Raw genomic sequence first — 10,518 nt, forward strand, 5'->3', positions numbered from 1 at the left:
AATGACGCCATTGAAGCTAACTTAGTAACAGGACCTCACAGAGCTATGCTAAAAACATTAGCTATCCACCTACGCCAGCCAGCCCTCATCTGCTCATCAACACCCGTGCTCACCTGCGTTCCAGCGATCGACGGTGCGACGAAGGACTTCACCCGATCACCGATGCGGTCGGCGGCTAGCGTCGGATAGCGCGTCTGCTATCCAAGTCAAAGTCCTCCTGGTTGTGTTGCTGCAGCCAGCCGCTAATACACCGATCCCACCTACAACTTTCTTCTTTGCAGTCTTCATTGTTCATTAAACAAATTGCAAAAGATTCACCAACACAGATGTCCAGAATACTGTGGAATTTTGAAATGAAAACCGAGCATTTTGTATTTGATTCAATGGCGTCCGAATACTTCCGTTTCAACGATTGACGTCACGCGCATACGTCATCATACATAGACGTTTTCAACCGGAAGTTTAGCGGGAAATTTAAAATTGCACTTTATAAGTTAACCCGGCCGTATTGGCATGTGTTGCAATGTTAAGATTTCATCATTGATATATAAACTATCAGACTGCGTGGTCGGTAGTAGTGGGTTTCAGTAGGCCTTTAAGTCCTCTCCTTTTGGACAACTATTTTGTGATTTATAAGGTTTTGCTGTAGATAGTTTACTTCAGATGCATTTAGTAGTCATTTGTATTTAGTAGTCATTTGTTCAATTTCTTTAGTGATACTAGCGGTTTTTCCTCAAGGTTCCATTTTATGTCCTCTCTTTTTCATCAATTAGGCTATTCAACTGGTGGCCCGCAAGTTCAGTTAAAAAAAACTTTTGAGATACTCATATTTTTGCAAAAGCACCTTAAAAACACTAAATATGTTACAGTTCAAACACCTGCCGCCGCTCACTCTCACTCCGCGGAGCGCACAGCAGAGTTCCTCTCCTGCTGCAGCCGCGCCTCGCCAGTCACTCTGCAATCAACACACCTGACGCTGATGAGTCTCCTGCCTTCATAAGCCAGCGTGTCCTGCGTTCCAGTGCCAGAACATAGCTACTTGTACTTGTACAGTAAGCCTCTCACATCTCTCCCTTCTTTGCTCAGGTACTTCCTCGCTCTTTGTGTATTGTGAGGCGGCATGGCGTAGTGGGTAGAGAAACCGTGCCAGAAACCTGAGGGTTTCAGGTTCTCTCCCCGCCTCTTACCATCCAAAAAAAAAAATCGCTGCCGTTATGTCCTTGGGCGGGACACTTCATCCTTTGCCCCCAGTGCCACTCACATCGGTGAATTGAATGATGAATCATAGGTGGTGTTCGGAGGGGCCGTTGGCGCAAATTGCAGCCACGCTTCCGTCAGTCTACCCCAGGGCAGCTGTGGCTATGAAAGTAGCTTACCACCACCAGGTGTGAATGAATGATGGGTTCTACATGTAAAGCGACTTTGGGTACTTAGAAAAGCGCTATATAAATCCCAGGTATTATTATTATTCCCTTCCGTTGTGCTCCCTGTGTCTTGTCTTGTGTCGTCATCCAGCAACCCTTCGTCATGCCCTGGTTTTGAGCTGTGTGTCTCGTCTCCCTGGATCCCTTCTGGCCTCTCTGCTGCCTTGCTGGATCTCGACTTCACGCCTGACTTTGGACCACGATGCCTCGCTTCAGCCCCTGACCTCCTGCCTGTCCCTGGACCGCAGAGCCTGCCTTGCCCTTTCTGGACTTCCGCACCGATCTCAACACGCACCTTCAACACCACCTGGTAACACTCCTCACATACTTGCTACATATAGTCACACCGTATAAATTTGGGTTAATTACACTCTTCATATATATATATATATATATATATATATATATATATATATATATATATATATATATATATATATATATATATATATATATATATATATATATATATATATTCAATCAACACGCTGCAAGCTAACAACGTCCCTGCCTCCATGCCGTCTCCTTCTCCCACTTTACCGTTACAAGAGAGCTATCATAGAAGTGAGTCTTTCCCGTGGTCTCCTACCGGTCGGACGCCCCCTAAACACCTCCCCATGTAGGCGTTCGGGGGGCATTCTGACCAGATGCGTGAACCATCTCATCTGGCTCCTCCGGAATATACAATACAAAATAACAGTAATAGTGAAGGGGAAAATTCAGCTCACTGATCTTTAGCTTTCTGGAAATGTGTCAAATAACCCTGCTTTATATGATCGGAAACTGTGTTTGCCATTAATGAATGGAAGTAATCATTGGCGTTGTTAGGCCTATTTTAGGGGGGCTCAAGCCCCCCTAAAATGTTCTTAAGCCCCCCTAAATAATTTGGTGTTTAAAAAAAAAAAAAAAAAAAAAATTTTTTTTTTTTACAAATATATGCCGACATATTCATTATAAAGTAGCCCGAATATGAGTTTAAATAAATAATCATATAACCTGTCATTATTCACTCAGTTCCCCCTCACTTCATAGCGTAAGGTAGAGAGCCCCTTTAGTGCGTCGGTATCCAATCCATTCCACTTGTTCATATAGAAAATGCCCACATCACTCAAAATCCAGTCCGCATTTTCTATGCAACCTTTCTTGCGGTCCTGCAGGTGTACGAAGCACATTAGCACACAGCACTGCAGAACAAGAACCTTGTGTCTGCAATTGTAAATAATTTAGTTTTTAAGTTTTGTGTTTCTTGTAGAATCTATATAAAGTAATATACATTAGCCTATTGTTAAAATAATGAAAAAAACATCATTAAATATATTTGTTTTATTGTATTGTTACATTAATAGCTGTTGTATTATTATAGGATGGCTTGTTAAACATTTCATAGGATTTTCAGAGGGTGGAAAAACCAAGACATTTAATATAAAATGTAAAATTAATAAATACATAAAAAGAAAAATAAATTGTTAAAAGCCATCGACCCGGGGAGCATTTCATTTCGTCCCGTGCATTTTTTTACCATCCCCGGGACGACGGGTCTACGTTAATCTCAAGCCCTGGAAGTTACATTTTATTGTTTGCATTATTTGTTTCAGCATTGCACTTTGAAGATGGTCCCTCAGTTCTTTGACAGCTTTGGTTCTTTTTCAGATCAGCAGACGGACTCTAAGTCTTTCTTATTTACAGTATATATAAACCTTTCTCATTTCTATTCAGACTTCCATATATATTTAATTTCCTTAACGGCTTGCCATAATATATATATATATATATATATATATATATATATATATATATATATATATATATATATATATATATATATATATATATATATATATATATATATATATATATATATATATATATATATAATATATATATATATATATATATATATATATATATATATATATATATATATATATATATAAATATATTATATACAAGCCAAATTATCCCGATCCAGATATTACATTAATTCAAGTAATTAAGTAATATTTCCAGGGCTTGAATTTACAACCATTTTAGTCACATATGTGCCCAAAATGTAATCTGTGCAACTTCAAAATATTTGGGAACAAACAATTATTGTATTGTGAGCTAAAGTGGTGGCATTAGCTTCTATGTTGTGAAAGTCATGGCATAGAGGCTAATGCCATGACTTTCATTGTGTTTCAGTGTATCTTGAAGGATCATGCAAGTCATTGTTTCTTGTTGATGCTGTAAACAAAATGTCACTGTGCAAACCCATGTTTGTTGTTGTACTGAACACAAATTGAAAATAAACCCACTGAAATATTAATAATAACAATGATTAATTTCTAAGTCTTTGTTAGCCGTTTGTGAAGTTTTGTGCTCGTGGGCTACGTTCGCTCGCATCCTGTGCATCTCCTGGGGGCTAAGCCCCCCCTGTCCTTAAAAGCTAGTGTTGGAAGTAATTAAAAATGACAAATTAATTGTTCACTTGTGTTTTTCTGCATGGCTGATGGCCACTGGAAATCAAGCAGAAAAGGTGTCCTTGTTTCCACTTTAGTGATGGATTTGGAGCACAGGGGGCAGCTTTTCAGACGCTTAATCAAATCGATTCTGCTGGACTAAAGCTAGCTGGCTGATAAGCAGTGATGGTCAAGCTACTTGGAAAATGTAGTAAGCTAAAGCTACAAGTTGCTCTCTATTAAATGTAGCTAAACTACAGGGGAAGCTATCCCCAGAGAATGGTAGCAAGCTACACTACAAGCTACACAGCAAAGGTAGCGACATTTATCGGCATTTATATCTTATGGTTCCACATGTATGATATCAATGTTAATGTAATTGAGAGTGTACAAATGTACCCTATTTGGGTCCAAAGGATGATACCTGTATCCCAGTTTATCCTTCCTCTTGCTCTCTGGTGGTGTCCTCGTTGTCAGCTGTTCTCGCAACTGCGCATGCGTACGATCTCGGCTTGATCCCCAGCCAAGTGATGACCACAAAACTCACGTGGGAATATTGCTCCAGGTCGTTGACTCTCTGCTACAGATCTGTGATGCGCCGATCTTTCTCCTTGTTCTGGATCGGCAGCACCTTGACTTACGAGGACACAACCGAGGAGCTGCCTTGGCTGTGTTGGGACAGTTGACACATCTTCGGCCAAGAAGCCAAGAAGCCAAGAGATTTCTTGATCTCCTCGATCTCGTCCGTTGGAGGGCTTCTTTTGGGGGGCATGGTGAAAGCGAGACCAATTAGTCAACTGCCGAGAGTTCGAACAGTTCGCACGGCCCCGCACCGCTAGCCCCCAGCTAGCTTGCCAGTGGTGGCTAACACATGCAAACAAGTCCAGTCCGTTATTCAAATCCAAATCCATCCATCCATCCATCCATTTTCTACCGCTTGTCCCTTTTTGGGGTTGCGGGGGGTGCTGGAGCCTATCTCAGCTGCATTCCAGTACAAAAAAAGGTTGTTCTCCGAAAAGGTTCTGTAATCCAAAAAAACCCAAGTAATGATACAGAAAAAAGTATCTTCGGTCATGACCTGAAAATTAACCAAATATGAGTGATATTGTTATTATAAGCGCTAACGCGGACACACTATTTTAGTGACACATTGATAGCAGTGAGCTAATGCTAGCTTACGCTGCTATTGTTGACACACAGAACCGGCGGCTTCTTCTGCTTCATCTCAAACTAACTAAAAGCAAATTTTAGATTATAACTCATGCATCTGTCACCAGGTAGTAGACAAACGTGGCCATGGACCGAGAGGCTGGTCGACTTTTACATCCCTGATGTGACCAAAAAGACACAAAAAGACGCTCGTTGTGGCAACTTTTTTTTTAACCCTTCGAGAGGATTGTGATTGAATCTTCATCTAAACGGAACTATGTGAGCGTCCCGTCGGTCGGCATCCCAGCGAGGGTGTAAATTGTACGGTAAGTGTTTGGTTTATTATGGTGTGTTATGGTTAGTGTGTATTTTTAGCACTTAGCAATGCTGCTAATTCTATAGTGTTTCAATAACGGTACATCAGTAAAACTTATTGCTTATCCTCTTTGTGTTTGGCCTCAAAAATATAAGGTTCTGGATCACAATTTTTTCCCAAAGTAATCTTTGTTGGCTCTAACAAAGTCTGCGTGATCAGCATTGTTGTTGATGTGGAAGGGATCTGCGGTTCCAAAGTCTACATCACGGATCACGTGCCTGGCTTGCTCATTATCTCTCAAAATGGCTTGGGAATCTCTGGGAGATTGATACTATTTAGATTTGATCTATTTACTCGCAAACTTTGTAAGTCTTGTGGTGTCATACCTCAGATATATATGATAATAGCTTCAATAGAGAGACAACTTGTTTTTCCATTCTACTGGTACTTAAATGTCTAGTAAGCAATGTGATATTTTGGAAGTATGTTTCGTCCTTCATAATTACCCTCCACAGGGAAGACACAACGTATGTGTCACCTCAGCTTGCCGTCTCTAAAGCTGCCGCCTGCACTGTCAACTATTCTTTTGTCCCTCATGTATTTGTGCAAAAACATCTGCAGGCGCGACGCTGAGAATGCTGTCGAAATCCAGAGATAGTTCTCAGTGTCACAAGGGACGTTTCTCTCTCGCTGTCACATCCACACACTGAGCCATCGGGAGAGTCAGTATCGGATCACAGCTGAAGAAAAGCGCTCATCAGAGAGCGGGGAGGAAGAGAGGAATGTAATGGAGGAAATTAAGGAGTGGGACGTGGAAAGTGGGAGAGGGAGTCACACGATAAAAACATGGAGGAGTGCAGCAAATAATGTGCAATATATGACAAAAACCGGTCAGTGCAATGGTGAAAAAAATAAATTTCTACTCTCTTCAAGTGCAACTTCTTCTTGTCGGTGGCAGCCAATATAGACTGACTGACACCATTGCTATGGCAACAGAGACAATCCCAGTTTAGAAGAGGACACACACGTTGTTTTAGGACACGACTCCGCATTGCGTGCTCTTTATTATGCCATGAATAATCTTTTTGCTTTCGAAAACATTTTAATACAGGTCAGTGTATACTTCAGCATGTAGATGCATCTACTTTATGATACATGATAATAATTATAGAGGTAAATGGCAATTATATTCAAAATACAGTACTTTTAAAAAAAAGCAACAAAAAAAAAAAGAAGAATGTTAATAATAATAATACTGAAGCAAATATAAAATACCACAATAAAGGACAAATGACACAAACATTTTTATTAGGGAATGGACAGATTTATGTGATCCGATGTAAATAAAAATACTGTCTTTTGATATTTTTATTCTTTTGAATTGTATTTATTTATCCATTTTATATTTAAAACTATGTTTATGTATGTATATATATATATATATATATATATATATATATATATATATATATATATATATATATATATATATATATATATATATATATATATATATATATATACTACAGTTCAAAAGTTTGGGGTCACATTGAAATGTCCTTATTTTTGAAGGAAAAGCACTACTTTTCAATGAAGATAACTTTAAACTAGTCTTAACTTTAAAGAAATACACTCTATACATTGCTAATGTGGTAAATGACTATTCTAGCTGCAAATGTCTGGTTTTTGGTGCAATGTCTACATAGGTGTATAGAGGCCCATTTCCAGCAACTATCACTCCAGTGTTCTAATGGTACAATGTGTTAGCTCATTGGCTCAGAAGGCTAATTGATGATTAGAAAACCCTTGTGCAATCATGTTCACACATCTGAAAACAGTTTAGCTCGTTACAGCAGCTACAAAACTGACCTTCCTTTGAGCAGATTGAGTTTCTGGAGCATCACATTTGTGGGGTCAATTAAACGCTCAAAATGGCCAGAAAAAGAGAACTTTCATCTGAAACTCGACAGTCTATTCTTGTTCTTAGAAATGAAACCCCAAACTTTTGAACGGTAGTGTATATATATATATATATATATATATATATATACACACACACACACACATATGTTAGGGATGTCAAACGATTAAAATACTTGGTAACACTTTAGTATGGGGAACATCTTCACCATTAGTTAGTTGCTTATTAAAGTAACAAAGACTTAATTTAGAGTTATTTGGACACTAGGGGAACATATAAGGGTTAGGGTTAGAGTTACTAATAAGCAATAATTCTGAGGTTATTGAGGGAAGACTCTTAGTTAATGGCTTACTGGTTGTATAATAAGGCCATGCAGAATAAGGCATTCATAAGTACTTAATAATGACTAATTAAGAGCCAATATGTTACTAATTTGCATGTTAATAAGCAACTAATTAATAGTGAATATGTGTTCCCCATACTAAAGTGTTACCATTACCACATATTTAATCACGATAATCACATTTTGTTCATAGTTTACTAAAAATTAATCGCGATTAATCGCAGATAGGTATCATTTTTCATGATTAATAAGTGTACCCTACCTAAACAGATAGTTTTCAGGGTGGGTGGCTTCATATTGCTGCATGAAAATGCTTTATCCTTCTCAATTAATAAAATGTAATACTGAGCCTACTAATCATTCTGTAATTGAGAACATGTTATAAAATAATTAATACAATATTTCAGCCAGCCAGAATAACATTACAGAACATCTCTGACAAAGCATGATCGTAATGTAAGACATTTTTATTTTGTTAGTGTCAGGGTTTCCCCTAAATCGCCAAAATAATTTCGCAACATCTAGTGTGTGTGACAATCATTGGTACTTTAACTTTAAAATACCTCTTGCAGTTGGGGCGTGGTTAGGGGCGGGGGCGATATGACATCATCCCATTATTTGCTATGATGCATATATTCTTTAAAAAGGCAAAAAAAATGTGAGTATACATTTAAAACAAATCTGTTACTAATAAATATAGTATTAACATATTTATTTTTCTTACATAATATCGTTTTGCTGTATTTTCTAATTGTTGCTGCTTATTGTACAATGTACTTTATTGAGAAACAAAACATCAAATTAGTACAATACCTAGTTATATATCGCAATAACAATAATGAATTATAAACAATAAACACAAAATCAAAACTGAGAGTCAACATGTAAAAAACACAAATATTATATTGTGCAGGTTGTATCCTTTTTTTTTTTTTATAGTGAAACTTAATATATTCATAGATAGTGGTTTACATCAAAAGATTCATCACCTCATGTTGATATGGTATGCATGCTTGGGACAACCACACTATTTTGTAGGAGAAACTTCCACCAAAGTAGAAAGCAAAATCTTTTGATGCTGTCATGCTGCTTTATTTTTTAATCAACACTTGCACGGGCCCGACAGTATCTTCTGATTAGATTTATCTCCTTCGGGGAAAAGGCGAACTTGCCTTATCTTGTAGGGCAGACATGTCAAAACACAAAGTCTCTTCCGTCTTGCTTGAACACATGCAGCCTCCACCCGATCCCCTCGGAGTTGTGGTAAACAATAGCTTTGTCCGCCTGTCATTACCAGCTTGTAAACGGCAAACACCCCCGAGATGCCGCTTCTCATCATCGGTGTGGTTACTTTCAATTATGCACTAATGAGTTTGAGTAACGAGAGAGGGATGAGCGCAGAGCGGTGCTGCTGTGACAGTCAGATGACGGCACAAATGAATCGCGTCCACCTTCATTGACGGATGGCAGGAAATATAAGTTGGACACATTTCCTGTTTTTGTCTGGACAAGAAAATGTCATTTATTTCTTGCTTAAGGATGACTGAGAGGCAGATTTCCTCACATTTGCGGAAAAAAAAACATAAAAAGGAAATGTGCATATACATTAGCGCAGTGGTTCTCAAACGTTTCTCACCAAGTACCACCTCAGAAAGTACCACCATAATGACCAACATTAAAATACAGTAGAGTAGTATGCCTAAGTATTCATTAAAAACAAGGCAGAGTATTTTCATTTAACAAGTATATTTAATATTTTTTGGCCACTGTAACATTACACACAGTTTGAACAGTAACACTGTGGTTGAAATAGGAAAATAGAACACGTTTTTTTTTTGATCGATTGAAACTTTTATTAGTAGATTGCACAGTACAGTACATAGAAAATAGAACACGTTTTTTTTTTGATCGATTGAAACTTTTATTAGTAGATTGCACAGTACAGTACATATTCCGTACAATTGACCACTAAATGGTAACACCCGAATAAGTTTTTCAACTTGTTGAAGTCGGGGTCCATGTTAATCAATTCATGGGTACCGCTAATGGTACCCATACCACAGTTTGAGAATAACTAAGATAAATAAGATGTACTATCCACTAAAAGTGAGTCAAGACACAGACATTACTGTAATTGGGCCGGGGGCCGGGCTGTATATATATATATATATATATATATATATATATATATATATATATATATATATATATATATATATATATATATATATATATATATATATATATATATATATATATATATATATATATATATATATATATATACACTACCGTTCAAAAGTTTGGGGTCACCCAAACAATTTTGTGGAATAGCCTTCATTTCTAAGAACAAGAAAAGACTGTCGAGTTTCAGATGAAAGTTCTCTTTTTCTGGCCATTTTGAGAGTTTAATTGACCCCACAAATGTGATGCTCCAGAAACTCAATCTGCTCAAAGGAAGGTCAGTTTTGTAGCTTCTGTAACGAGCTAAACTGTTTTCAGATGTGTGAACATGATTGCACAAGGGTTTTGTAATCATCAATTAGCCTTCTGAGCCAATGAGCAAACACATTGTACCATTAGAACACTGGAGTGATAGTTGCTGGAAATGGGCCTCTATACACCTATGTAGATATTGCACCAAAAACCAGACATTTGCAGCTAGAATAGTCATTTACCACATTAGCAATGTATAGAGTGTATTTCTTTAAAGTTAAGACTAGTTTAAAGTTATCTTCATTAAAAAGTACAGTGCTTTTCCTTCAAAAAATAAGGACATTTCAATGTGACCCCAAACTTTTGAACGGTAGTGTATATACATATATATATACATATATACATATATATATATATAGATTCCTCGCAAACTAATTGACTGAAAGAGTGCGCACTTTGCCGATGATGTCCCGTTATCGATGGGAAAATGC

The sequence above is a fragment of the Entelurus aequoreus genome, linkage group LG08 (assembly GCF_033978785.1).
Source record: "Entelurus aequoreus isolate RoL-2023_Sb linkage group LG08, RoL_Eaeq_v1.1, whole genome shotgun sequence".
In the NCBI taxonomy this organism is placed as follows: domain Eukaryota; kingdom Metazoa; phylum Chordata; class Actinopteri; order Syngnathiformes; family Syngnathidae; genus Entelurus; species Entelurus aequoreus.